This window comes from Pinus tabuliformis, chromosome Q (assembly GCF_031772625.1).
Source record: "Pinus tabuliformis cultivar Carrire ecotype Pingquan chromosome Q, CPIR1, whole genome shotgun sequence".
NCBI lineage: Eukaryota > Viridiplantae > Streptophyta > Pinopsida > Pinales > Pinaceae > Pinus > Pinus tabuliformis.
The window spans coordinates 519,212,964-519,219,928 of NC_142296.1; the positions used below are offsets into that span (position 1 = coordinate 519,212,964).

At 43.9% G+C, this 6,965-nt stretch overlaps 1 pseudogene; it reads right to left on the reverse strand.

Moving 5' to 3' along the window:
* Positions 1–256: 256 nt before the first annotated feature.
* Positions 257–1,434, reverse strand: LOC149220458 (uncharacterized; annotated as a pseudogene).
* Between the last annotated feature and the right edge of the window lie 5,531 nt (positions 1,435–6,965).

Below are 6,965 nucleotides of genomic sequence, written 5' to 3' on the forward strand. Positions count from 1 at the left end.
ATGGATCAATGAATAGATAGAGCAGGTTTACGGTACAATAGACAGCACGGAAATTTGCTTCCAAGGTTACAACAACCACGCACACAGGAGACAGGGGACATTTCACCAAGGGCCACCCACCTACCTTGTAAGTAAAAAATGGTGTGAGTCGCATGCGGGGATACTCGCACGATTATTAGGGGGAAAAGGCCGGCACCCACCTGGCTAGAGGCACAGAGAAGCTAATGGAATACAAAACGTATCTTCAAGCTCTACCTTATTTTGATCGTTTAGAGGGTGACCACGAAGTCACTGAATGAAGTCCTCCATTTCTTCCGGAGGTAGGTACTGCAGAGACCCGCAACGAGGAAGAGATTACCAAGTGACACATAGAATATGGCGACAACAACAACATGTCGTAGAAGGAGATATGGAGCCACCCTTGGCTTGACGTATCTACAACTACATCCTCGAGTGGCAGTGAAACGGGTATCGTGAATGCGAGATGCCAGCGGAATGATTGGCCACACGTGCATGCAGGAGCTAGGCGGCCTACCGCGTCCTCCCTTGTGTGTCGGAGATCTAGAGCGAGTGCACCAGAGAGGAACGAGAACTAGGTTTATATATTCTATGGAGAAGCATCTGAGGCATAACTGCACACTCACATGATCTTTGCCGAGAGATAGGAGCATTCGGTGGAACCGGTGAACTACACTTGCTTCCAGATAGATGTGTGGGACAGAGGGCTCGTGGTACTTGCTTCCTACCCTTCCGTTTGGGAAACCGTGTGAATGGAGAGTGGGCAGAAGGGAAGGAGGTCCTCATATGGAGTCGCACACTTGAGCAGTGCGGGAGACCCGGATGGGGAATGGGTCGGTGTAGTGAACTCCACACCCTACCCCTTGGAGATGGAGAAGAATCACCACTTAAGGGGATGGAGAGGTATTGATTTCTTTATTTCAAGAAAGTTCTAGTATTTAGTCAAGGGAAAGAAAGGTGAAACAATGGATGGCTTCTTTTGAAACTGCTGCTTCTAGTGCTACTGCATTCCATTCATTGCTATGTACAATGACCAGAAGCAGCTTGTGGTCAGCTCGGTTCGAGTTCTAACTGCATGTGATATAATATTGCCAACCTATATAAGAATAAGAATTTGAAAACATCCAACCACTTATAAACAGGTTATACCTTTATTGAATGGAATGAAATCCCCTACCAGTCTTTCTTTCTTAACTAAAGAAATAACCTAAAGAAATCAATGGCATTGGTCGAGAAACTCTGTCGATGGCGGCCTTATTAGTCGAGTGTGCTAATGCACCCTAAATAAATCCCAGCGAGGCACCCTCAAGCAAGTGCTCTCTGGAAATACAATAAAGGCAGGCAAGCGAATCTTAGAACGCCCACGTAGATTAATACGCCTTCCAACATTAGCACTGCTGTGGTAATGACATGCATGGGGCGTGGCCTTCCTTGCATCGCGGATCAGCAGCAGTTCTTTTACAGAAAGGTCCTGCCTTCCTGTTACTCGGAGGTATCCTTCTACAGAGGGGCACCCCTTAACTCAATTAGTAAAGGTAGAATGCAGGGTAGAAGACTGTGCCCTTCTTTCTCTTCCAATATCTTCCACATATTCTATTTTCTCCTTGTCCTGTAATGCATCGGCTAGTAGAGATAGCAGTCTACAAAATCTATAGAAAAGCCACTTAATATAGACCTACTCTGTTCTCCCTCTAATGAGCTCAGAGGGGGGATGTGAATAGCCTGAAGCTGTTCATTGAATTCCTTCTGCTACTATTCCTTCAACTGTTTTGTCTCTTCTGGCTACCTCCATAGTATAGATGCTTGAATGTGTCATAGCTGCCTGCATATGCCTTTAGGGATGTTTATCACCATTTCAAAGTGTTCTCTGCCCTTTCTGCATCTAGAGCTATTGGAGGATCCATAATACACTTTGATTTGACCGGTGTAGATGAAGCTCATCCCAATCCGGCTTGTTTGCCATGGTCGAGCGGCCTTCCCTCTCCTTATCAGTCGAGCCCCTCACCATCGAAATAGTGAGTGACTCTGTCCCTCCAGCCCTCTCTCGGGGGTCGAGCAACTAAAGTTCCTCTCCTCTCCTCTCCTCTCCTCTCCCTTTTGGTCGAGCACCAAAAGGTCCTCTCCTTAACAGTCGAGCCTGCTTACGCATCCTTATCAGTCGAGCCTCATTGCCAGTCCTTATCAGTCGAGCCCCGTTGCTGGTCCTTATCAGTTGAGCCCCATTGCGGTCCTTATTAGTCGAGCATGCTTACACACCCTGCCGGTCCTCGGGTTCTTCTTCTTTGAGGAGCCGGTGCTGAACCTGTGTAATTGAAACCCTTTGACCAACTAAAGCGGTATCTTCCAGGTACTATCATACAACTAATAATTAGCTTAGACTTTCACAAATTCTGTTAAGACAGATGAACTTGAGGATGTCGAATTTTCTAGCTTCAATGTCTAAGACTAAGGTCAAAATGGAGACTGAAGCTATTGGTCCTGGATAAACGTTTGCTTCAACAGGCTCTGCTTCAATCTCTCGAGATAGATCGAGATCTTGCTCACAAAGGTATGGGTCTTTATCTCTAAATTTAGAATCCCAATAAAAAGCATCAGTATATGTGACTCAGTCAACTGCTTCACCGACAGAATCAATAGGGTACGCTGGGCAAGATGATACATGATCTGAGTCTCGATCTGGAAGGTATTCTACCTTTGCTCTAGTTATCTATGCCTATATAGTCTATACTCTTGCCTTTGCTCTTGGAACAGGAAGGGGTGTTACGGACTTTATAAATGGACGGGGTGTCGTGGGCTTAGATGCCTCCTCCGCCTTTGCTTCTCTCGTAGCTTCTGTCTCTGCTACTTATGGGTATGGATCTGCCATATATGGATATAAATCTGCGCGAAGGGAAGCTTTTACTAGTAATTCCTATGCCTCTAGGACTAGTGCTGGGTCACCAGGGTATAGAGATGAAACTATATCATCGATTGGACCTGGATCTATAAGGTATGCTACTGATGGGTAATTTGGATAAGCTACTCGTGCTGATGGTGGAGCCACTAATAAGACTGTTGGGCCACCCCTAGGCTTAGTATAAAGCCCTAGTGGCTACGGTGCGACACTTTCCATGCAGGGTATAACCTTGCCAGTATCACCAGGCTAGTAGTTCTCAGCAGTGCATACCAGGCATAGGCCCCACCTACTATTCCCTCCATTCCCTCCATTCTCTCCATCCATTCTCCCATCCATATAGTATATCTGTCGCTCAACTCGAGGTAGTGACACCTACTCATTCATGACCGATACAACACATATTAGAAACCATGCCCTTGGAACGGCGATTCACCCTCGTCTATTCAGGAGATTGTATTCAGAGTTACGCATCTTGTTCTACAAAGAAGAAAAGAAATTCATTTTACTTATTGGGTGGGGGGGCTTATGGTCGAGTTTGCTTACGCATCCTCCACATACTAACCCGCTTTAGATAGAGACCGCTTTCTATTGATCCTACTAAGGAAAGGACAATTGGACTAATATCATCTAGATTCTTCTCGTCCTGCTAGAGCATTGATCGATGTGTGTGGAATACTGAAATGAAACACTTTCTGACTTACTTAAAGACTTACTTACTGACTGCAAGAAAGGAGGTAAACTAGAAGAGTTATGCTAGTACCTTCACTATTCTGATCCCGCTATGAATGATCTATATAAGATGATATGCTTTTCCCCGCATGGCATTGCATTGCATGGATTTGATTGGGTGAACTCCCTACCTTCCCTACTTCCTTGAACTTACCAACTAACCTTTCTTGAAACTACCTTGCACTAGGAAGCGCAAGCCCCTCCGGGACCTTCTCTTTATATTCTATCTTTATAGCCATTCTCCCTTTACAGACTTGACTCTCTTGCCTTTGTTCCATCTACTCTGAAATTCTCTCTTGTCTTTCTTCTCTCTATTTCTTCCATCTTCTTTCACTTTTCCTCCCATTCTTCATTTTTCTTTTCTTTTTCCATGGCTATGATATCTATATCACCTTCCATTTCAATGGAAACATTGATAGATTCTCTATAGTTCCTTGCACTAGGAACGCAAGACCCTCCAGACCTTGTTCTTTTCATTCTTGTGTTTTTTTTATGCTTGGGTTTATATTACATATGGAGTCGTAGGTGTCGAATATTGTTCATGTTACTAAGAAGCTGGGCACCATTAGGGTATGTATTATTTTTCATTATTTATATAATTCATGCCCAAAGGAGAACTTCCCCACACCATTTATCAATCCAGTTATTGATGCTTGTGATGTTAATGAAGCCTTACCTTTTATGGATGGCTACTATATGCCAGGCATACCAGGTTAGGCATCACACCTTACTTACAAGCATGCCAGACTACGGCATCCCACCTACCTAGCTACGTATATCCCAACCCCTCTAATTTGAACTCGGTATCCCAACCAGGCATAGGCCTACCTACACGCCAGGCATACGGGGCTAGGCACTACTACCATGCCTACTGAAAATAGATTACTTACGAGCATGTCATCTTCTAGGTGCACTCATGCCTACCCTCCCTCATGCATGCCTCCTCAAAAGCATATTATTTACAAGCATGTTATAAATTATTAGTTAGGTGGGCTACTGGTCATTCTGTATATATGTAATAACGCTTGAGCAATATCTACATAATATAGAAATCTATTTTTCTCTACCTAAAGCTGACCTTTCATATTTGGAGATCTCCCTAAATTGAATATCATGCTTATATATGAGATTCTCCATAGTCACCATATGAGGAGCTTTCACTTTGCCGAAATCCTATCTTCATTTCATTCATTATATATGTAATTATGCATTTATTCTTTCCTATACAGTAGGCATTGAACTGTTCTTCACCGCACCAAATACCCTCAATCGATCAATCAATCCCTAACCTGAGAATGCCTTACTACATTCTATCTGTAAGGTTAAGCTGCCTTGCTTGCCTTATTTATCGATCGCCAATGCTCGAATGGCGTAAAAGCCCCTAACAAGCCAGCCCCAATAAACAAACCCCTAACGGCCAGTCTCGCTTCAACCCTATAGACTCTCTCCTTTGCCTTTGTACCAGCGTCTCTGCACGTTTGTATCTACCCCTGTCTGTCCCGAACCAGTTTCTATGCTTTATCAAAGTGCCGGCCAGATACAATTTCTTTATTAACACAACACTCGCACAATCCCAGCTTTTCTCATTGCTTCCCACCTTGCCAGAAGACCTGGGAAAGCTGCTGCATTCATGAAAGTTTGACAGCTCCATTGGGGGATCTCCGAAAAGCTCTAGTAACTCTTCAGAAATGAAATGGGGGGTAGGCACTTACTGCTTTGCTAGGATGCGCAAGCAGGCTCGACCATGAGCCCCCCCATCCAATAAGTAAATTGAACCTTTAGATGCCTACAGTTATTATGTTAGTACCTTGATACCAACCCACCTATTCAATTTACCCCACCTATAGACCTCTTCAACAACTTAGTGATCCCAAACCTCTTACTTCAGCCAGGAATGTTGGTGGGTACAGTGCTTTGAACAATCTTTACTATTAACCCTTTACTGTGTTGCCTACTTATACTTTAGAACTTTTACCAACCGGGCACCCACCTTACCAACCTTTCACTACCTACCTCACTTACCCCACTTACTTATGTTGCCCCAACCACTTGCTTCAGGCAGGAATCTTAGTGAGTTAGTGGAGTGGTAGCAGCACTTTTATCTTTTCGGGATGGGCTTAACCCCAGATACTATCGATGAATTAATACAAACAGCGGCAGCATTGCTACGATGCGCAAGTAGGCTCGAACATGAGTCCCCCCACCCAATAAGTAAATTGAACCTTTAGATGTTGGAAGGATGAATGTTAGTTTAGTGCCACCAACCACCTGGCTCTTGACAATTTCAGTACCGGCCGGCTCATAGACCTTAACCTTTATATTTGAAGGAAGGGCTTGGGTCGGTGACTTAGACCTTTGCTAATACTCTGCCTACTTTCTTTACTTTATGTTAGACTGTGGAATCATCGGATTGGAACTACCCTATTCATTACTACCAGAACTGATTAGATCATATCAGATGATGAGGGGGGTCGTCTTCATGCTAACAACTCAAACTATTTACTTGACTCAACAACCTACCTTGGCTTTTACCTACTCTAACAACCCACCCTACCCATCACCTATAGCTTCAGCCAGGAAGATCGGATAGGCACGAGTCTATGAATCCTTTTACCTACTTTGCCTTATGAATTCTTCTTTGTACCACTATTAACACTTCTGGGTACCACGAAAATAAGAAGGAGCCTTTCCCATACGATTCCGGAATTAGATTATAACCCACTCACTGCATTCTAGGAATAGACCTACCCATCTTCTAGTTACCCACCTCCTAGAAACACCCTACTCACTTAGAAACGTTTGATTTTGCTTTGATTATTCCAGGAATACCTTGTCGGATGATAGGCACTAGGATATTAACCCTTTACTATACCCTTTCCCTTTTGAATTCTTATAGGTGCATACCACAAAGTTGGAGGCATCTTTGGGAATGAGAGCACATCTGATATGCTCTACGAGAGCTCACCCAAAGATTCCGCTTGGAATCCACATCTAGAATGATGAGCTTGAGTCGGTCTCTAATCCTTCTTCCCTGCTTACCTTAGATAGCAACGCTAGCCCTTATGCTTAGCAAGTCCCTGGCTAGCTAGCCCTTTCTTTTAGAGAGAAAGCCAATATCCTATAGCAAGCATCGTTCATTAGTGCTAGGGTGCTCCTTCAGTTGAGTGTATAAAACCAATGGATTTGATGACTCGCCACCCTTACCTAACCTACATTAGTAAATGCTGCATCCAAGGGATATGATCTTGATGACTAGACACTCACCCCTGACTACAACCAGTAACTTAATGCTTAATACAAGTTTATTCTCTTTATTACTATA